The sequence below is a fragment of the Lepidochelys olivacea genome (assembly GCF_965140295.1).
Source record: "Lepidochelys olivacea isolate rLepOli2 genome assembly, chromosome: 25".
NCBI classification, from domain to species: Eukaryota; Metazoa; Chordata; order Testudines; family Cheloniidae; genus Lepidochelys; species Lepidochelys olivacea.
This window is the reverse complement of record NC_140435.1, coordinates 11,864,486-11,887,675: the sequence shown is the minus strand read 5'-3', so window position 1 is coordinate 11,887,675 and position 23,190 is coordinate 11,864,486. Positions and strand designations below refer to the sequence as shown.

The window sequence follows — 23,190 nt, the reverse complement described above, 5'->3', positions numbered from 1 at the left end:
AAAGCATATTGCTAATGAATCATCATTTCCCTTATTAACGCACCCTCCCCGCCATCTCGGAGCTATCCCTCCAGCCCCAGGGGTTAGTCCACAGCCCCCCTCTAGTGGCCCATTCGGACCAATCCGTGTCAGCCCCAGACCCGGAGCTCCAGCCCTGACCTCCCCGCATCCCAGCGCCCGCCCCGAGGACACTCCCCGCCCGACACTCGCTCCAGCTCCCTCCCGGAGTCGCAGGGCAGAACCGGGGCGCTCGGGGAACTTTCCCCCGTCCCGCGGGGAGCGAGCAAATCCGCCCCACCGCCCCCGGACCCGCCTTCGCCCCCACCGGCGCTGCCAGGAGCTGTCCAGCCCCGCTGGTTCTGCCTCGGGGGCTCTGTCCAGGGTGCTGATCGGCTCCCAGCGCCTTCTTGGGGCTCCCGGGAAACTGCCCGCCCCCGACGGCTGGAGGAGGAGAGCAGCCCCCCGCCCCCCACTTCTCGCCCCCCCCCCGGGACAGGTAAGTCCCAGCAGCGCCCTTTACCCCAAGCAAAAGGAAACAGGATTTAGCCAGTGTCTCTGCCCCACAGCAAACCCAGCAGAGTCCCTCCCTCCCTCCCTCCTTCCTTCCTTCCAATTGTCTAATGTTAGTGGACTTCATCTCCCCTTCTCCCCCCTCCTCACTGGGGGCCGGGGGAAGGAGTCAGCGACAGAACTACACGCTACAGGTGGCTGGGGCTGCCCCCCCCATGGCTTCCCTAGCCTGGCCCTGCAGACGACTCGCCCAGCAGCTCCCACCCCTGCCCCGGGCTCTCCCAGGAGGGCGTTAGAACCCCGCGGAAGCACTCACCTGTCCCTTAGGTCACCTGTGCAAGCCCGGGGTCCAGGAAAGCTGCCCTGCATCTGGCTGTGGGCTTTTATAGCCCGTTGGGGAGGCAGCTGGGCGGAGTGCCCGGGTGGGGGGGCTCTTTATTCTGGCCAATGAGATCTTGCTTTTTATTGCAAATGCACAGATTACATCATAGATAGTAGCCTCTGGCTTCGGCATAATAGTCTCCTCCCAGGGTGAGGGGCGGGGAGGTTGGAATGATTGCAGATAGCAACAGGTCCGTCTGTCTCTCTCTCAGGGAGGCTGAGTCTGGAGCCTCTTGCCATTGGTACAGGCTGGGCTGTGATCAGGAGCAATCTCCTCTCCAGGAAACTCGGGTGTGTGCAGGGAAAGATACACATGCAGGTAGTGCCAGGGAAGTCACTGAGGCTGTCCCTGTGTTTCAATTAAAGCAAGTGCTTAAGTGTTTTGCTGGATTGGACCAAAGTGCTCAGCACCTGGCAGGATCAAGCCATAGACAGCTAGATGAATTGATAATCCCTGTTTCTTCCACTGGGCCACCACGCTTCCCAGACATGTGCCCTTCCTCCCTCCAGCATCGCCGAGTCTATGCCCCCCCGCCCCATTCATCACTGTGGCCTACTCTCATTCTAACACCCTAATCTGTAGACATAACACTGTCTGTGCTTATAAACTTATCCATCCCTCCATCTCCTCCCAGAGCCACTGGGCAGGCTTGCAAAATCAAAGCTGAGGGTATCTAATCCATTTGGTTCTCTTATAAACCTCATGCAAAAAGGCAAGACAGCTGTTTCTTAGAGTCTAGCTGCAGGACAAATCACCCCTCCAGACAAAATCCTTCCAACATGTAGCACACACACCTCTCAGATGGTGCCTGTCCACGTTTTTCTGTATTAAGAATAATAATTAATAGTAAAAATAAATGGTTATTGATCAAGATGGTCCTAAGCCAAAACCCCAGGTTTGGTCAACCCCAAACTTTTGGAGGCATTTGAAATCCAAATCCAGATCTGAATTTTGCAACTGGCACCCTTGCTAACAATGGACTGAATGAAACTCCTGGAGTAAAAATTGTGCTCTTCTGATCTGGGTCTAGTGCAATGAGCTCATTTCTGAGTCGGAATAAATGCTATTAATCCTGATTAGAATAAAGCCAGCCACTCTGTCTCCTGCTTCTCTGTTCTGGCCTTCAGTGCAATCAAGGACTAAGGGCCAAAGCCTCAGGCTGATTTTACACCTCAGAATGTGGGTTTTGTTGCTCCCTGAAATAACAGATGGCTTTGTGAAGCGTGTGCCCTTGCTCAGACATGATGCCGTTGGTGCCCTAAGAGGCACAGACACTGATTTTCTGAAAGAAGACACGGAGGCTGAGCAGTACCTGGTCCCTGCCTATGCATCAGTCATAGCACAAAGAGTGGAGACTTGTGTGCTGGGTGAAGAAGAGGTCACAGCCTTGTCACTGTGTGTGTCCGGGAGTGATTCTCATTCAGAGGGAGCCGAATCCTGATGGCCATGACCAGTCTTCACCCAGGCAAAACCACCACACGTTTCAGGGGAAGCGGCTCAAGCTGGGATTTTCAAAAGGCACCTACAGGAGTTAGGAGCATTTCCAAAAGCACCTAAATGATTTAGGAGCATAAGTCCATTCCCTTAGGTGGCTATGCAAATCCAAGCCCGAGTATCATATGGAGTAAGAATCTCAGGATTTGGTCCAGAGTCCATGGCTATTGCTAGCCTAGTCTGGCCCTTTTTAACCTTCCCTTTGTTCCTCTCATTGCACTCCTACTCACCAGCACCTCCTGACAACCCAGCGTGGTATCGGCCTTCGCACTCTAATTCTGAGCTATAGCTAAGAGTTCTGCTCTGATTCCCCTCCAGCTTCTGGCATGCAGTGTTCTGCTCCTGACTCAGCAGGAAAAGGACCCTGCTGGGGGCGGTGTGAAGAAATGGACCATTAGGAAGCACTAGGAATAAACCCACCAGCTCTGTGTCTGTGAATGATGGCTATAGCACACAAGCAGCTGGGCCCCCAGAACGAATAAGGGATGTGGTAGCCTAGCAGGTGCTTCCCTGCCGGCTCATTTGGTAGAAACCTGAGCTGTTGGATCAGGGTTCTAGTTGTGGGTCCCCAGCAAGCAATTTAATTAGTGATTCTGGCCAGTGATTCTGGGTGCTAAACCTGAGACAGCAGGGGCCTGATTTTCAAAGGGGCTGATTCATGGGTGCTCGATATCTCTGAAAATCGAGACCAAGGTGTCTCAAGCCAGGTAACCAAAACCTGAGGATGACAAATCAGAGGTCACTTTTGAAAACGTTGACCTATGTTTTGCAACAGGCAGGACTTGTTGCAAACAGAGACCTGGAAATTCATTGCATCAGTGGCTTGAATTAATTTCCTCTGGGCTTTCTTGCTTCTCACCCAATGTTTGCTCTGGGTGAAGTTTCCTTGGCTCATTTGCATTCAGGGTCTGTCTCCATGAGGGTGAGGATGGGACAGATTTGGTTTCTGAAGGGAAAGTCTGGCGTGGACCAGCAAAGCCACAACAGGAAAGGTCGCTGTTTTACTGAATTATTTCAAGTTGTTTTCCACTCCCCGCTCAGAACAGCCGTGGAGGTAATTCAGGTAATTAGCAACCAAAACTGGGGGCGGGGGGAAGATGGGGAGAGAGAGCAAGCTGGACTTTGGCCCCAGCTGACCTGATTCATACAACATGTCTGATTAATGCACCTGGTCACATGGCAGCTGCCAGCGACTTGTTGCTGGGCATCCAGAGGTTTCCAAGGGAACCGCTCCTTCTCCCGCAGAAGCTCCTCAACAAGTGAGGGAGAGCAGCAGTTCAGAGGGCCCTGTAAACCCAGCCGAGTAGGAGAGCGGGGAGCAAAGGAGACATTCCCTACTACACAGAGATACCCCCAATGGAGAGACCCTGTGCATGGAGGTCCCCAATGCAGGGAGACTCTGACACACATAGACCCTGGACACAGAGAAGCTCCCAGACACACACAAACATCCCTACACATATACACTGACCTCCACCCCCCCACTCCCTCCCTGTACACTCACAGAATCTTTCCCTGCACACACACACACACACACAAATATAAGAACGGCCATACTGGGTCAGACCAATGGTCCATCTCGCCCAATATCCTGTCTTCTGACAGTAGCCCGTGCCAGAGCGAGTGAACACAATAGGGCAATTTATCGAGTGATCCAGTCCCTGTCATCCTGTCAGCTTCTGGAAGTCAGAGGTTTAGGGAAACCCAGAGCATGGGGTTGCATCTCTGACCATCCTGGCTAATAGCCATTGATGGACCTACCCTCCAGGAACTTATCTAATTTGTTTTCGAACACAGTTATTCTTTTGGCCTTCACAACCTCTCCTGGCAAGGAGTTCCACAGGATGACTGAGTGTTGTGTGAAGTCGCACTTCCTTATGTTTGTTTTAAATCTGCTGCCTATTAATTTCATTGGGCAACCCCTGGTTCTTTTGTATTATATGAAGGGGTAAATAAGACTTCCCTATTCACTTGCTCGACACACCATTCATGATTTTTTACCTCCATCATATCCCCCCCTTAGACGTTCCTTTTCCAAGTTGAACAGTCCCACTCTTTTCAATCTCTCCTCATATGCAAGCTGTTCCATCCTCCTCCTCATTTTTGTTGCCCTTCTCCGGACTTTTTCCAATTCTAATATATCCTTTTTGTGATGGGGCAAGCAGAACTGCATGCAGTATTCAAGGTGTGGGAATACCGTTCATTCACACATACACACACCCCTTCCCTGCATGTGCTCCCAGGTCTCCCCCGCCCCAGACCCTACACACAGAGAGACCCACAGAGACAGAGACAAGCAGAAACCCCACAAGCTTCATCCACTCACAGAAGCCATCTCCTCCTCCCTCACACACATGCTCGGAAACCCCCCTCCCTGCACTCACCCACTCAGAGCCCCCTCCATTGCATGCCCGCACACAAACACATACGCAGAGACGCCCCTCTGTACACACACACACCTGGAAACTTCACTCAACGCGCGTGTGTGCGCACACACACACACACACTTGAGATCCCCTTCCCTGACATACAGGTAAAGACTCCCTACCTCCCCCACAGACCCTCCCCTCCAGAGAACTCCCTCCCCTCCTCCACAGACACAGAGTCCCCCTCCTCCACAAACTGGCACAGAGAGCTCCCCCACAGACGTATACCCTGGCCACCCAGAGGCCCTCTTCTCTCCCCCCACATGCTGATACTGAGATTTCCACATCACAGCCATCCTCCCGTACAACTGTGCACTCTTGCAAGACACCCTTGACTCGACCATCCCCCACACAGACCCTCCCATAGAGAGGCCTCCCCCCACTGTAAACACACACACACACTCTCCTATGCACTGAGACCTCCATTGCACGCATGCACACGCATGTGTATACACTAGGGCTGTCAAGCAATTAAAAAAATTAATCGGGATTAATTGCATGATTCATCGCACAGTTAAACAATAATGGAATACCATTTATTTAAATATTTTTGGATGTTTTCTACATTTTCAAATATATTGATTTCGATTACAACACAGAATACAGAGTGTACAGTGATCACTTTATATTTATTTTTTATTACAAATATTTGCACGGTAAAAAACAAAATAAATAGTATTTTTCAGTTCACTTAAACAAATACTGTACTGCAATCTCTTTATCATGAAAGTTGAACTTACAAATGTAGAATTATGTACAAAAAATAACTGCATTCAAAAATAAAACAATGTAAAAACTTTAGGGCCTACTAGTCCACTCAGTCCTACTTCAGCCAATCGCTCAGACAAACAAGTTTGGTTACAATTTTCAGGAGATAATGCTGCCTGCTTCTTATTTACAATGTCACCTGAAAGTGAGAACAGGTGTTCGCCTGGCACTTTTGTAGCCAGTGTTGCAAGGTGTTTACATGCCAGGTATGCTAAACATTTGCATGCCCCTTCATGCTTCGGCCACCATTCCAGAGGACATGCTTCCATGCTGATGATGCATGTTAATTAAATTTGTGACTGAACTCCTTGGGGGAGAACTGTATGTCTCCTGTTCTGTTTTACCTGCATTCTGCCATATATTTCATGTTACAGCAGTCTCAGATGATGACCCAGCACATGTTCGTTTTAAGAACACTTCCCTGCAGATTTGACAAAACGCAAAGAAGGTACCAATGTGAGATTTCTAAAAATATCCACAGCACTCGACCCAAGGTTTAAGAATCTGAAGTGCTGTCCAAAATCTGAGAGGGACGAGGCGTGGAGTATGCTTTCAGAAGTCGTAAAAAAGCAACACTCAGATGCGGAAACTGCAAAACCCAAACCACCAAAAAGACACTGTTGTAGCTCGTGCTGCAAGATATTTACGTGCCAGATGCGCTAAAGATTTGTATGTCCCTTCATGCTTCAGCCACCATTCCAGAGGACATTCGTCCATGCTGATGATGGGTTCTGCTCAATAACGATCCAAAGCAGGGCGGACCGACGCATGTTCATTTTCATCATCTGAGTCAGAAGTCACCAGCAGAAGGTTGATTTTCTTTTTGATGGTTTGGGTTTTGCAGTTTCCGCATCTGAGTGTTGCTTTTTTACGACTTCTGAAAGCATACTCCACGCCTCGTCCCTCTCAGATTTTGGACAGCACTTCAGATTCTTAAACCTTGGGTCAAGTGCTGTGGATATTTTTAGAAATCTCACATTGGTACCTTCTTTGCGTTTTGTCAAATCTGCAGGGAAGTGTTCTTAAAACGAACATGTGCTGGGTCATCATCTGAGTCTGCTGTAACATGAAATATATGGCAGAATGCAGGTAAAACAGAACAGGAGACATACAGTTCTCCCCCAAGGAGTTCAGTCACAAATTTAATTAACATGCATCATCAGCATGGAAGCATGTCCTCTGGAATGGTGGCCGAAGCATGAAGGGGCATGCAAATGTTTAGCATACCTGGCATGTAAACACCTTGCAACACTGGCTACAAAAGTGCCAGGCGAACACCTGTTTTCACTTTCAGGTGACATTGTAAATAAGAAGCAGGCAGCATTATCTCCTGCAAATTGTAAACAAACTTGTTTGTTTTAGCGATTGGCTGAACAAGAAATAGGACTGAGTGGACTTGTAGCCTCTAAAGTTTTACATTGTTTTGTTTCCGAGTGCAGTCATGTAACAAAAAAAAATCTACATTTGTAAGTTACACTTTCCCGATAAAGAGATTGCACTACAGTACTTGTATGAGGTGAATTGAAAAATACTATTTCTTTTTGTTTATCATTTTACAGTGCAAATATTTGTAATAAAAATAATAATATAAAGTGAGCCCTGTACACTTTGTATTCTGTGTTATAATAGAAATCAAAATATTTGAAAATGTAGAAAAACATCCAAAAATATTTAATACATTTCAGTTGGTATTCTATTGTTTAACAGTGCCATTAATCGTGATTCATATTTTTAATCGCAGTAAATTTTTTTGAATTAATTGCGTGAGTTAACTGCGATTAATTGACAGCCCTAGTATACACACACACACACACACACACGCTCAGATTCCCTCCCTGGTACTCACACACTCAGAGCCCCCCCTGTTGTATGCACTCACACGCGCAGAGACCCCTCCTTATTCAGATACATGTGGAGACTTCTCCCAACACCCACACACACTCTCCCTGCACAAGCACATGGGGACCTCTCCCAGCTCATGCAGCGTGGCACTCTCACCCATTCACCTGTCATCCCGAGACTCTCAGCACCAGTGCATCACAAGCCTATCGCACGCCACACTGTGTCAGCAGGCCAACAGGCGCTCAAAGGTAATAATAAAGTTCCTGAAATGGCAAACCCAGCTAGGCTGGTAAACACAAAGCACTGAATCTTTCACAAGATGAGCAGAGATTATTCGGCTACGCTACACAATCCAACAACTCTCTCCTCCCTTCCCTGGCCCCTGACAGAGGCCCCAGAAGGGTTTGTGTGTCTGCAATAGATGTTGTCGCCAATAATTCCCCATGGTTGTTCCCACTGGCTCAGTTCCACCAGTGCTAGCCGTGGGGTAAGCATTAGAAGAGACAGGGATGCAGCTGTTATGGCCATTGTGCCATGAAGCTCTGTACCACTTGTGCTCGCACCATTGCTAGCATGGGGGCGGATGGAAACTGCATGCTGTGGGCCAGATCCTCAGCTGGAGTAAATCAACGTCGCTCAATTGATTTCAACAGAACTACACGGATTTATGCCAGCTGAGGATCTAACACAAACTGTTGTAGGCCGGAAACACACCCAGAACCAGGCGCTGCTCTCTTGCAGCAGTTACCATGCAGGCTTTCCTGTTATAGCCTGCGATTCCTTCCCTGTCCCGGCAAGGAGGCAGGCGCTCAGCACCTTGCCAGATCAGGCCTTCAAACGGCTTTCAGGGGATCTTCTCTCCATGACCCACAGCCTGGTTTAGAATTGGGTGAATAGGGGCAGCCCCTGTGCACCTGCAAGAATCTAAGAGATGAAGTAACTTCCGCTGGTTTCAATGGAGGCTCATTGTATCCCACAGGTGGGAGGACAGAGCTGGACCCCACGGGTCTGGTTCTCCTGCTGCTTGGACCAGTTTTACACCAGATTAGATCTGTGGATGTCAGTGGAGTTACTTCTGAGTTACACCAGAGGGGAGAATCAGGGCTGAGAGCTCTACATGTTGTAAAGAAACAAACAAATATGAACTGGATCAAGCCTTTCATTTTAAAGGGCTGTGTGTGTCCGTCCGCGTGAAGGGAGGGGCACACCTAAGGCACCTCAGACTGGGCACCCTAAAAACCCAGGCACCCAAAATCTCTAATTGCTTTTGAAAGTTTGACTGCCAATGTGTGTAATGTTTCCTGGACAAACACCAAAAGTTTCCTGCCCCAAGGAGCTTACAGCCTAGATGTTATTGTATGCATACCGGTGCAGGGGTATGTGTGTGTGAGAGAGAAGTGCAGTTTTGGGGAGGGATGTGCAAAAGGCAAGCAGCAGGGTGTGTGTCTGTACCCTGGGCAGCACATGAGGCAGGCTATTTCTGTACAGCTTTGTCTCAGTACTGTATTCAACTCTGTGTGGATGTGTTTGAACTTGTGACATTAAGAGCATGAGAAAGACAAGGACTAGGAAGCAGTCATTCAGCCAAGCACGCCTGTCCTTGGTTAAACTTGTGTTTACCTCTCCAGGGCCAGACTCTCACGGTTGCTGAGACACTTAAAGAAAGTTAAATAAACAAGATTGGCAAATTAGAACAGTGGGGACAACACTTTCAAAAGCATCTAAGTGATTTAGGAGTCCTGTCCATTTTTATAAGTGACTTAGGAGCCAAAACCCCACTGACTTTCAGTGTGACATAGACTCTTAAAGCATGGAGAATATTTTGGAGATTTTCCCCTAAATTATGCGGTAGGATTTTCATCCGAGGCTAACTCCTTGAGCTTCTTTTTGAACATCCCAGCATCAGGAACGCTCATTTACACTGGTGTAAATCAGGATTAACTCAATAGGACCCAGTTGTGTAAAATGTGTGTAATCAGTGAGAGGTGAATCAAGCCCCACACAGTTAACTTAGGCTTTGCCTACACTGGGTTTGCTCCCATTAAACCCAGCTGTTCATAGGTTCCAGCACAAAGCCCTACTGTAGACAGGCAAAGCTGGTTTGAATCAGTGATAAGCTGCACCAATGCAACCTGTCTACACTAGGGACAGGATTCTTCAGAAGCGCTCAGCCTTGCCCTCTCTCTTCTCCCATTGAATCAATGGCAGGTCAGCAAGTGTCTGTTGAATAACTGGTGTGGGGGGGGGGGGGGCACAAAGGTCTCTGAGACCACATCCCAGCTGCCACCATGCTAGCAACAATCCCTAGCCTCCTCTGCAGTGAGGGCTGGGCTAAGAGTTGTTGCTGGCTTGGCTGGAGCTGTGATTTGGAGGCAGCCTGTGGCGTACGTGTGTATGGAGATGAGTATGTCTGCGGTGCAGAACTGTCTCCAGGCCTGACGCAGCCATGACTGCTCCTCCAGCGTTTTACTTAGCACGGACAGGGTATCGGCTTTGCTGCCGAAAAGGCTAAATTCATTCCCACACAGTCCTGGGAGCAAACGCAGAAAACTTTCTGTCACAGGGTTTCGAAGAGATTTTTCTGACGGGGCTGCTCTCTGAGTCCTCTTCGCCAGCTGAAAAGCAAACTGTACAGAGAAAGGGGCCAGGGGGTCCCAGCACCGCTGGGGTCAGTGTGGAGACACTCCTGGTTTTCGTTGGGACAACTGAACGCAGAAACTGGCCGACTGTGAACGAATCTGCTACAAGCAGAGAAATTGATGGTGATGAGGGCCACTGTCTGGTAGACGAGGCCGGGTTTAAACCACAGCTTGGATCATCTGTTATTAGCCATTAGGGCTAGACAAATAATAATTGCTATTGATATGACAATATTACCTAGAGGGCCAGTGTTCCCTCTAATTCTTCCCACCCATGTGAGGAATGAATTTTGTTATGTGCACCAATATGGAGGTGAGGTGTGTGACACATGACCTGCATATGGGTGCACATAACAAAATTCATGTGGCGGGGGTGGGGCCGAGGGGTTCGGAGGGTGGGAGGGGGCTCAGGGCTGGGGCCGAGGGTTAGGGTGTGTGTGTATGGGGGTGAGGGCTCAAGCTGGGGCTGCAGGCTCTGGGGTGGGGCCGGAGATGAGGGGATTGGGCTGCGGGAGGGGGCTCAGGGCTGGGGCAGAGGGTTGGGGGGGTGAGGGCTCCGGCTGGGGGTGCAGGCTCTGGGGTGTGGCTGGGGATGTGGGATTTGGGGTGCAGGCTGCCCCAGGGCTACTGTGGGGAGAGAGGACTTCCTCCCAGCTCTCTCTCCCCACAGCAGCACCTGGGTTGGGGGAGAGGAGAGCCTCTCCCCACTCCTGGCTCCAGGGCCGCGGGATAGGCGCCTCTCCCGCGGCCAGGACAGGTCCCTGGCTGGGCTGGGTTGGGGCCGGGGGAGGGGTAGGGGTGCGTCTCGTGGCTGGGCTGGGCTGGGGCCGGGGGAGAGGCATCTCTTCCCACCACAGCCCTGTGCACCTGCGTGGCTCTTAATAGGCTGCTGCATGGCCATGCACCTTAGAGGGACCTTAGGGCCCCAGCCAAGAACAGTGACCCGTTGTGCTAGGTATTGTATGTACATAGTAAAAGACAGTCCCAGCCCCTAAGAGATCACAATCTAAATAGGCAAAGAATCAGTTACAGGCCCTATTTTCACATGGGGAACCAAGGCGCAGAGAGATCCCGGGGCCAAGAGGACAAGGTCAGACAAAGCGTCTGAGGGAAAAGCAGGAACTGAAAATAGATCCTACGCCAGTGCTGTAACCACAAGACAAACCTTCAGCCCCAAATACAGCAGCCAGGTGTCCATCAAGATGTATTTGGAGTTTCTAACACCATTTGCTTTGGCCATGTTTGTGCTTCTTTGGCCTTCGCTTCCCCTGAGCATTCAAGTCACTGAGTTGAGCTGGGACAAATGGTCCCGGAACTCAGGCAGGCCTCACTGCAGAATGGACGCATCTGAGGAAACCGCAACCTGATGGCAGACATTTCATGAACAGCCGAAGGGGCTAAATTCATCAGCTAGATGATCTGTTGCAAATTATTCCCTTGGCTCTATGAGGGATAAATTATGATCGGTTTGCTTGGGGGATTAGTGACCTTTGTGAGGTGTGCTCATTGGATCTGGGTGTAACAGAGGGGATTAGCGGACAAGCTACATGCCTGGTTAAAATCTGGAAGGTAGAGCAGACACACACGTGCACAGGCTCGATAAAAGCTGGTGCAAACACATACGTGCCCCTGCATACCTGACTCTTTCCGTATCATGCAAGAGACAGGTGGAGTCATGATAAGGCCAGATGCTGACCTCAGTTACCCTGGCGTAAATCCAGAGAAACTCCATTATAGTCAGTGGAATTACCCCAGACTGATACCCCTATAGCTGCCATCAGGGCCTGGCCCGCTGTTGCTGATTCCTGTGCAACGTTGCTGTGGACACGTGTGATCCACTGTGCGATGCCGCGGTGTGTGCACATGTGCGTGATCCACTGTGCAATGTTGTGGCGTGTGTGTATGTTGTATGTGTGTGTGGAAAACCCACAAGAATCAGCTTCTGGTGATCAGAATGGCCCAGGGCATGGCCTAGAGCCTCCTTATTTAACTCTGGTTCTTTCTTCACTCCTCTTTCTTCCTAGTTCTCATTCCCTCCCTTTTTTTCATACTCTCTTTCTCCCTCCACCTCTCCCTTTGCTCCACTCACATTCATATACCAAAGCCTTTTTTGGGGGGAATAGAATTATGAAAAATAAAGCCCTTCTTCTGAGCTGCAGCGTGTCTGCTGCCAGACAGGGGTCTTATTCATTAAGGTAATGGTCTCATATGCATTTGGGTCTGTTATCAGCAACACTCTGAAGGGAAACAGGCTACTTAAACCTATTATATCACTTCTTTATTCACCCTATGCTGCCATTTACTCCTACATGACACTGGGCTCTAATAGCCCCAGTTCTGAGAAACCCTTTGCATTAGCCACAAGCAGCTCAGTAATTCACTGTTTTTATTCTTGGGAACATAGACGCCGACTGCACAAAAGCTCAGACACCGAGCGCTCAGCCGAAAAAGAAACGCTTTCCTGTGCCAGCATCCCTGGTGCAACCCTCTCCCCTCCCCATGCCCCGCACCCCGCTCCGCACACGACACCCTCTGCTGGAGGGTGCTGAGACAGAATGAAAGGCATTTGGGGCGAGTTAGAAGAGCAAGAGGGAGACAGACGGACACACTGCCAATTACTGAGATTCTGGTCATGCTTAGGACCCAGGGCCATGGCCCAGGGCCCCCACAGTGCTAGGCCCTGTACAAACACAGAACAAATAGAAGGCACATTTCCTGGCTCACTGGAAGCAGCTAGGGCAGATGTATTGGAGACCTGGGGGTTAGAATAGGTCCCATCAAAAGAGGAACAAACCTATCCTGGCCATGCTAAGGCCCCGCCATGGGGAAGATCAGGTGGATGGATTCCCTGTTGGTACTGGCAGAGCACTACTAAGGAGAGGTTTACAAGTTCAATGGGTGGAGAGCAGTGTGTTGCCAGGGTTTCCCTGAGAAATTCTACTGGAGCTGCACTTTGAAGGAAGAGAGGAGCCCAGGCCATCTGCAGTCTGCCGGGGTGGCAGCTCCTGAGAAGGGGGGTATGTTGCTTGGCACAAAAGTTGCCAGCCCCCTGAGTGTGTGTGTGTGTCCCCCAGAAGCTTCAGGCCTTGCTCTCCCCCAGTCTGAGAAAGGTCACATACCTCACACCCTTGAGGTTGCTGCTTTTCTGCTTCCCAAGCCAGAGAGGAGACCCTGCTGGTTGCAAAGACAGTCCTCCTAAGTCCTGCTCTGCTCTGGGCTTCACAGTTGTAAACCAGGAGCCAATCGGCCAGATCATCAGCTGGTATAAATCAACCTAGCTCGACTCTGAGTCAATGGACCTATGTGGATTTACACCTGCTGAGGATCTGGCCTGGTAGAGTGACTCCGGTGAAACCTAGATTAGGCACTGGCCATGGCTGTTTGATGCAAGCCCTTGGCTGGCCACACTTTAATCCCAAGGCACAAATTGTCCCAGGTGGAGCCCTCCCCTCCCCCTTCCTCCCTTACGCTCCTACTCTGGGGGTTGCAAGCACTTGATCAGGCAGAGAATTGAATGTTTAGATGATGGCAGAATTAATTCCAGGCAGGTACAATGAGACCTTCCTTGAGAGCCCTTGAAGGAAATGAAAGGCCCCTCATCCCAGCACCGAGCGGCAAATCCGTACACGCTGCCACTTCTTTTCAAACACACGCATCTGCTTCATGAAAGACAAGGACTCCGCTGAGAGCCCTGCCTCCCTCGTCTGTCATTCTCCTGCCTGGGCCGTGCCAAGTCGGCACGATGCTGCCATTCTCCTGGCTCTTTGGTCTCTGTGTCCCCAGCCTGCCTCCCCGGCTCAGGGAGGTGGCAGGCTCTGATGAGCGGTGTGTGTGCCGGCTGTGGTCTGTGCTGATATTTCCAATTTCAGCAAACGAGGCTTTCTGGTCACCCTAGGGGGCTGGGCTCCTGCGAGGAAACCCGCCTGAATTCTGCTGCTTGCCTGCAGCAAATAGCCTTCCTGGAAAAGAACAGGAGGAACGTTATGCCCATCTCCTCCAAAAAGGCACCAGCTCGAGATGAGCAGCAGCATGGTCTAGCATGGGAGGGCACTAGCCTGGCCATTAGGAGAGCTGAGGGCTAGTCTTGACTCTGCCACTGATGTGCTGTATGGCCTTGAGCCTGTCACTTACCCTCTTGCCCTTTGCCCTTATCTGTTTGGATTAGGAGCTGTTTCAGACAATGATGCCTCTGACCATGCCTCTGTGCAGTGCCTAGTACAATGGAGCTTGGTTAGGACCTCTAGTTACTACTGTAATGCATGTGATAATAAGGAGATCTGGCTAAGCCAGGACCCCAGATCTGGTCCTCCTCAAACTTTGGGATGGTTCCTCTCCAGATCTGTATACTGGGTTAATGGCTCCCATGTCTCAAGGCTCAGAGACATGCAGCAAAGCTGGGCCTGACCTCCATGATGTCACCGATCCTCTTCTACAATATCAAATGCTGTCGTGGAATCCCCCATCCCTAAAGAGCAGCCAGGTTTCAGGACAACCTAGGGGGATCATATTTCCCAAAGGGGAAAGGGGACATCACGTGGGGCCAGCCCAAGCCCCCTGCCTGCCTCCTGCATGGGGCTGGCCCGAGCCACTCACCGCTCACCCTGCCTGCCCCACGTGCGAGGCTGGGGTCACCGCTTGCCCTGCCTGCCCCCCGCACGAGGTGTTGCTGCTCGCTCGAGCCCTGCCTCCCCCCTGCATGGGGCTGGCATCACAGCTCGGCCCCCCTGCACTTCCCTCCGCACCACTCCCCACTTTTTTGACAAAAGCGGGCACGGGTCCCATTTGCTCTTGCCCACTGATTGTCAGCATGCCCACTTTTGCCAAAAAAGTCAGGACAGGGCTTAAACAAAAGGCCAAAACAGGACAGGGGGGGGGGTGGTCCCCCTAGGCTCTACATACTGCAGTTGCGGCGAACCCCTTCCACTCAATGCACTTTACTCACGTTCGTTCATTAGGCGCCACACGACCATTGGGCTGCAGGTCAATATCACGATCCCTTCTTCGGGAGACATGGAGAGGGCAAAGGGACCGGACTGTGGTCCCACAGCAGGCCGGCTGCAGAACGCGGGAGTCATTGTAACACTCAGCAACCCTGCCTCTGGGGCCTTTGTGCTAACCGCTAATACTCCCTCTGCTAGCCCTGCCACTGAGCATTATCACCAGCATCTAAACTCCAGCTGTCTTTTCCCCTTCCTGTCCTCTTAATGGACAGCTGTGTAGCGATAACAACCCGCTGCAGGTGTTTGCCGGGGGGCCTGGAGTGTTTTGTTACCACCTGTGCCTATCTCCCAGCCAAGGCAATCCCCTTCCCTGCTGGAAAGGAGGGCAGAGGTGCTGATAGACAGGAGGGGAAGCTGGGTCCAGGATCCTTCCAGGATTAACCCCAAGAGACTTCCATTTCTGTCTCTGTGAGCAAATTCTCCCTCCCCTTTCCACCAGGCTCCTGGCTGGTGCATCTGGCTAGCAAGCAAATACACCATCAAATACCTGCCTGCCAGATGTGCACAGCTGTACGCGTGCCACGAGCGAGCCATCTGTGGCCTATCCAGCGGTGCGAGCCAGTTGCGTTATCTGGGGTGGCATAAAGAGAACGTCTACGCGTGTGTTAGAGGAGGGGAGCGGGGCTCAGGAGACATGCAACCAAATTCTCTGCAGCAGGGTTAGAGCTTGATGCAAAGAGGATGAGGTGATGGGAGGCCACAGAGGTGCCTTAGTCAGACGGACCCGTTTATCTCCGAGCGGGAAATTGCATCTCTGCTTTTAAAAGAAAAGATGCAACGGGGTAAAAAAAAAAAAAATCCACGCTGATGAGGTTAAAAGCTCTGGAGAGCAGAGCCGGGCAGACGTACAGCACAAGCTGCCCAGGGAGACCAGGGCTGATAAAGAACCTGCTGCGGACAGGAAATGCGATTACTGGCCTGATCCTGCTTCCAGCCTGTTCTTTTGTGTCTAAACAAAGCAGGTCATGGCGGGTGCACGGCCGAAGGCTTGGATTTAACTCCAACCGCGGGTACGTTCTCACCTGGGACCTGCAGCCAGCTCCTTTGCCAGCGTGACGCCAATGACATCAACAGATTATTACTATCGGAGGGAATTTGGCCCTTGCTGTTTCACCCCGGCGCACTGTCATGTTCTCGCTCTGGAACACATCATGCAGTGTGTGTGTGGGAGCGACATAAAGGTTTCGATCAGCGCTCCCCTGGGACAGGCTGTAGGATTCCCTCGTGGCTGTGTCCACTTCAAGCCTTGAGGCCAGTCAAGCCATCCTGCCCTGTCCCAGAATCTTGTGTTTTCTTCCCCCTCATGCAAGCTCAAGCTTACCCAGAGACCTGTATGGAAGGCAGTGGTGTCAGGGATGCCCCCCCAGAGCGTCTACTTTCACTGCCCCACCTGAGGCTTGTTTTCTCTCTCGATGCCTCTAATGAAGCTAAGTGGCTGCCACTTGAAAGTTTCCACTTCCTGCCTCAGGGCTGATTACTGCTGAACTGGTAACGACAGCATCCCAAGGCCTAGCCTCAGCGGATGGCAACCCCCAGGGAAGGGGACAAGGTAGTGATCCGTGCCCTCTGCTTACCGAGGGCCATTAGAGCACTGCCTGCCTGACCTAGGGGCCTAGGAGAAAGGGGGCTCGGAGGCCCGGCGTCTGGGACCAGGGCATATAGGAAACATGCACTAATGCACGGATGCATGATCTCCTTTGACACCCTGCACGGCTCATCTGCTGCGCGTTGATGTTACAGGCTGGGACAAAGAATAAGCAGGGCGGCTTTACTGGCCGAGGAACAGCAGCAATTCTCCACCGGCGCTTGGCAGAGGGGAGACTGGTTTCTCTGCTGTTTGTGTGTACGTGTAGCTCAGCTGAGAGACGCTGGATGTGGTTCTCTGTTTATCCAGTGAACTGGTGCAGAAGAGGCAGCTGCAGGGTAAGAGCTCCCCACTTCCCTCCACACACACGCCACCCACCCGCCCTGCTAACATGCAACTTGGCCTGGAAGGACCCACTGCTAAGGGTAAGAGAAGAGTGAATGCAGTGAGAAGGGAAAGAGCAACCTGATGCCGGGAATATAATACATTCAACTAGTCGTAACACCTAGACCATCGTGGGGGCGCTTTTCAAACAGCCCCTTCCCGAGGTAGGTCACTGTCAGTGCAATTAGCAAGTGACAGAGCCAGGAGAGGAACCCAGGAGTCCTGGCTCTGAGTGCCCGGCTGTCACCATAAGACAGCCCTGCCTCTCGATTCTCTTTAGACCCAACTCGACTCTCCTTAAGCTGGCGAGGTTGAGGGGGGGATGCACTGGAGCTCTCTGCTTAATTAGTAGCAATAGCTGAAGCACTTGAGAGACAAAGGCTCATCTCTGTCTGCCCCACTTTCACCAGCACTTGGGAGCCAGGGGTAGGGAGCAAGCCACTTGGAAGCCAGAAAGCGCCCTGGATTCTGTCACCATGGCTGCACAAACACAGCTTCCGTTATCTACAGAGAGGAACAAAACCCTCCTCCCGCCCCCTTCCTGTCTCAGCTGCAGCTGATAAAAGAAGGAAAAATAAACTAAAACATCAGGAAACAAACAGGCAGGGAATAAATCAGCCTCCTTCAACACATGAAGGGGCCTTGGAACCGCTGGGCTTGCTTGATGCAGGGACTTATATTTCAATCCAGCCTTGCCAGCCACTGGAGTTTCAACAGTTTGCAGCCAGGCCCCCCAAAATCATGAGGGTTTTAAAAAAAATAATACATATACGGGATCCCTTTTATTTGACTTCTGGTTTTGGAACCATTAGGGTTTGCATTTGTCTCCACAACCCCAAGGAACAGAAATGAGATTTTGGTGTATTCACATGACACCAGGGCTTTAAGAAAAGCGTCAAATATTGCACGGCTTGTGATAAACCCCTGAAAACTGGCAACACTGTGATCGCCACAGGTTCATAGAATTGAGGCCAGAAAGGACCATTAGGATAATCTAATCACACAAGCCAGAAAGTTGCATCCCGTGACTCATGCATCAAGTTTAACTTCTGGTTGAACTCCAGCATGGCTTTTAGAAAGTCGCCCAGTCTCAGGTTAAAGGATTCAAGTGACGCAGGAGCCACCAAATCCCAACGTAAATTGTTCCAATGGCTAATTGGAAGAATTAAGTAGGGGAAGCAAAAGTGGATGGGAACCTGGGAGGCAGTGACCATGAGATAGTCGAGTTCAGGATCCTGACACAAGGAAGAAAGGAAAGCAGCAGAATACGGACCCTGGACTTCAGAAAAGCAGACTTTGACTCCCTCAGGGAACTGATGGAATCCTTATTGAGGTTACAGGGACAAACCATCCTGATGTGTAGAAAGAATAGTAAATATGGCAGGCGACCAGCTTGGCTTCACAGTGAAATCCTTGCTGATCTTAAATACAAAAAAGAAGCTTACAAGAAGTGGAAGATTGGACAAATGACCAGGGATGAGTATAAAAATATTGCTCGGGCATGCAGGAGTGAAATCAGGAAGGCCAAATCACACCTGGAGTTGCAGCTAGCAAGAGATGTTAAGAGTAACAAGAAGGGTTTCTTCAGGTATGTTAGCAACAAGAAGAAAGTCAAGGAAAGTGTGGGCCCCTTACTGAATGAGGGAGGCAACCTAGTGACAGAGGATTTGGAAAAAGCTAACGTACTCAATGCTTTTTTTGCCTCTGTCTTCACGAACAAGGTCAGCTCCCAGACTACTGCACTGGGCAGCATAGCATGGGGAGGAGATGGCCAGCCCTCTGTGGAGAAAGAAGTGGTTCAGGACTATTTAGAAAAGCTGGACGTGCACAAGTCCATGGGGCCGGATGCATTGCATCCGAGAGTGCTAAAGGAGTTGGCGGATGTGATTGCAGAGCCATTGGCCATTGTCTTTGAAAACTCCTGGCGATCGGGGGAAGTCCCGGACGACTGGAAAAAGGCTAATGTAGTGCCCATCTTTAAAAAAGGGAAGAAGGAGGATCCTGGGAACTACAGGCCGGTCAGCCTCACCTCAGTCCCTGGAAAAATCATGGAGCAGGTCCTCAAGGAATCAATTCTAAAGCACTTACATGAGAGGAAAGTGATCAGGAACAGTCAGCATGGATTCACCAAGGGCAAGTCATGCCTGACTAATCTAATTGCCTTCTATGACAAGATAACTGGTTCTGTGGATGAAGGGAAAGCAGTGGACGTGTTGTTCCTTGACTTTAGCAAAGCCTTTGACACTGTCTCCCACAGTATTCTTGCCAGAAAGTTAAAGAAGTATGGGCTGGATGAATGGACTATAAGGAGGATAGAAAGCTGGCTAGATTGTTGGGCTCAACGGGTAGTGATCAATGGCTCCATGTCTAGTTGGCAACCGGTATCAAGTGGAGTACCCCAAGGGTCAGTCCTGGGGCCGGTTTTGTTCAATATCTTCATAAATGATCTGGAGGATGGTGTGGATTGCACCCTCAGCAAGTTTGCAGATGACACTAAACGGGGAGGAGAGGTAGATACACTGGAGGGTCGGGATAGGATACAGAGGGACCTAGACAAATTGGAGGATTGGGCCAAAAGAAATCTGATGAGGTTCAGCAAGGACAAGTGCAGAGTCCTGCACTTAGGACGGAAGAATCCCATGCACCGCTACAGACGAGGGACCGAATGGCTCGGCAGCAGTTCTGCAGAAAAGGACCTAGGGGTTACAGTGGACGAGAAGCTGGATATGAGTCAAGTGTGTGCCCTTGTAGCCAAGAAGGCCAATGGCATTTTGGGCTGTATAAGTAGGGGCATTGCCAGCAGATCGAGGGACGTGATCGTTCCCCTCTATTCGACACTGGTGAGGCCTCATCTGGAGTACTGTGGCCAGTTATGGGCCCCACACTACAAGAAGGATGTGGAAAAATTGGAAAGAGTCCAGCAGAGGGCAACAAAAATGATTAGGGGACTGGAACACATGAGTTATGAGGAGAGGCTGAGGGAACTGGGGATGTTTAGTCTACGGAAGAGAAGAATGAGGGGGGATTTGACAGCTGCTTTCAACTACCTGAAAGGTGGTTCCAAAGAGGATGGCTCTAGACTGTTCTCAGTGGTAGCAGATGACAGAACAAGGAGTAATGGTCTCAAGTTGCAGTGGGGGAGGTTTAGGTTGGATATGAGGAAAAACCTTTTCACTAGGAGGGTGGTGAAACACTGGAATGCGTTACTTAGGGAAGTGGTGGAATCTCCTTCCTTAGATGTTTTTAAGGTCAGGCTTGACAAAGCCCTGGCTGGGATGATTTAGTTGGGGATCGGTCCTGCTTTGAGCAGGGGGTTGGACTAGATGACCTCCTGAGGTCCCTTCCAACCCTGATATTCTATGATTCTATGATTCTAATTATCCTTGTATGGCCTGGCTCCACAAAGGTATTTAGACTCCTAACTTCCATTGCCTGGCTTCAGCTTCTAACCATGGGAACGTTGCGTGTACGTGAAAGGCTTTGCCTGTGTTAAATGTCTGGATCTGTTTTTTCTTTGGTGGGAAGTGCCCTGCCTCTGCACACACATTTCCGCTAGTTAATGTTTCTTTGGTCCTCTAGCAATGCAACTTCGCCTCCGTTGTTCTAATCTGGGGCAGGAGAGACGTCACTGGGAGATTTATTAAGAGAGGCCTCACAGGAGTGAGCCCTTGCTCTTAAAACTCCCCGCGAGTAGCAGACTCACCTACATGAACTTGTTTAGTTTGCAGATTTCAGATCGTAACAACAACTCACCAGGCCAGGCAGCCTTCAAAGATCAGGTTCTTGTAAATATCTCTGGCTGCCCTGATCATCGCCACAGAAACGGCCCTGTTCTCTGCTGCCAGATAAACAGTCACAAATGTAAATAACCCCTGTTGTAATAATACTAATTATTTGATAGCCTGGTCCGGGGCTGGAACCAAATTTCCAAGGCCCAAGAGCTGGACCCATGAGGCTATTTTCACTAGGTCTCTGACTCTCTCCAAGGTCCATCCATCAGCCCAGAGCTAAGAACAAGACTTCATAGAACCTCAAACATACGACACGGGAATAGATTTATTAGGTCACCCTAAATGGAAAGGAGTGATATCCAAGGGGTTAATTCTGGGGACTGTAAACCAAGCTGGGTTCTAAACCCAGCTTTGCCACTGACTTGCTGTGCGATCTTGTGCAGTGTCTCAGTACTTCCATCGCCTCTGCGGTACAATGGGGATAACAGGCCGGTGCTTCACAGCGGGGTTGTGAGGTGCAAGGAACGAAAGAAAGCTGGCTGGACAATTGGAGATCTTCAGATGGGGTGGAATCCATCCCCATGCAGAGGGACCAGAACAAGATCCATGCACCCGTAAACTCTGTGGCCCAGATTCTCAAAGGTGTTTAGGAGCCTAACTCCCACTGATTTCCTAACTGCTTCTGAGGATCAGCCTACTTGATGCACAGGAGAATTTGTTCTGCAAAGGAGTGAATTTCTCCCTGCTCTCCCCATCACCTACCGGTCAAGGCTGCAGAGTGTGTTGCCATCTCTATTGATTCAGTAGTCCCTGGCTAAGCCTGGGAAGCAGTGGGGTTGGCTTATCTAGGAGCAGGGTGTATTTTTGACCAGCCTGTTTTGTGCAGTCCATTCAGCCCCTTTTCTTCTTGTTAGAATAATTTTTATTGCAATATGTCCCCCTCTGCACCCGCCCCCTGTGCCACTTGCCTGGTCGGTCTTCTTTCCTTTGTCTGCCCCCTCCCTGGTCGTGTGACTGCTATGGTACAACCCCTGCAACTCAAAAGCCAGCCTGACCTAATTTGAATCAGTGCTATTGAATCCTTTCTTGTTTTATCTCCCGGCACAAGGGATGTGCTCCCAGTTCTATGGGTGGCCCAAATGAATGGCTAATTGGAGGTATTGTGAAGGCAGCTTTGTCTTTCAGCCCTGGTTGTCAACTTCCCTGCTTGATGGGGCTCTGAGCTCCCCTGAATGTCTCTCCATTCTCATGTAACAAATCATGCCAACTGTTGGGGCGGGGGGGGGGGTGGGCAGACGACTTTGGAGTCTATATGGTTTGTCACCTAAACAAAGCAGAGCATGACACCACTCATTACACCAGTGAAAAAGCCAGTTTAGAAGGGGGTAATTCAGCCAGTGCAGTGACTGGAGCAATACACGGGGTCATTTACCCCTCACATCTAAATTAGCCCCTGCATGCTCTTTTACTGTTGTTTATACAACATTGAGAGGCTTGCAATTTAAACAGACAAAAGGCAGGAGGGGATACCACCTGCCCTTGGTCTCACAGCAGAATGGGAATAGATTCTAGGTGTCCTGATTGCGAGGCCAATGGCCTACCCACTGGGCAGCACCACCCCTCTCTGTTTTACTCTTTCTCATTGGGCCCATCTAGATTATGAAATTGATCAGATTTAAGCCTGTTTATTGAATGTGGCTAGAGTGACTGCAATGGGGTGTTGGTCCTTGTGGTCCCTTCGTGCCTCTCTGGGATTTTTTTGGGGCCTGCTTCTGCTCCTACGACTGCTGCAGGGATTGGATCCACTTGTGCCCTGCCGTCGCCTGGGCTGTGCTGTCTGTGTGAGGCGCAGCACAGACTCTGCCCTGTCCTGTCTCCAAAGAGTTCACTTATTCTTGGAGTTAAATAGGTCTTCGCAGTGTGGCTTGAAACCATCTGGTCTTGTCCAGACTGATATTCTCCCACCAGCTCTGCTGGTGCATGCAAAGGTGGGAACACTCCTCTGGCCTCTGTTTCTTTCACCATCGGGTCAGCTAGATGGGCTACACTGTTGCTTTCACGGCTGTTAGCCCCACAGGGGCTATGCTGGCAGTGGTGGAATGCTGGGAGACATTAACAAAAATGTGAATGCAGACACGGTCCCACAGCTTCAGTGTGGCTACGGAACATAATTTAAGATCCAGACCCTACCACAATCTGAAAGCATGTTTACAATATTGCCAACCCCCAGACTCATGAGCCAGGTCCTCAAAACATCACGAGATTGGCTTAAAAATCACGAGATTTTAAAATAAATAAATAAATGGGGTTCTTTTGATTTGCCTTCTGGAATCTGAGCCTTTGGGATGCATTTGCATCACATTTGCAAGCTTTTCTCTGCAGCCACCAGGGCGAGAAGCTTACTTTGTTTAAAACATGGAAGCCAAGAT

General features: G+C 50.4%; 1 long non-coding RNA gene across 1 annotated transcript in view; it reads right to left on the bottom strand.

The window, feature by feature from the left end:
- LOC311512871 overlaps nt 1–909 on the bottom strand; it is a 33,840-nt gene extending 32,931 nt beyond the window's left edge. The window contains exon 1 of the long non-coding RNA XR_014709583.1: nt 827–909. This is a non-coding gene — a long non-coding RNA (uncharacterized lncRNA). The remainder of the gene's footprint in view (nt 1–826) is intronic.
- Nucleotides 910–23,190: the final 22,281 nt, after the last annotated feature.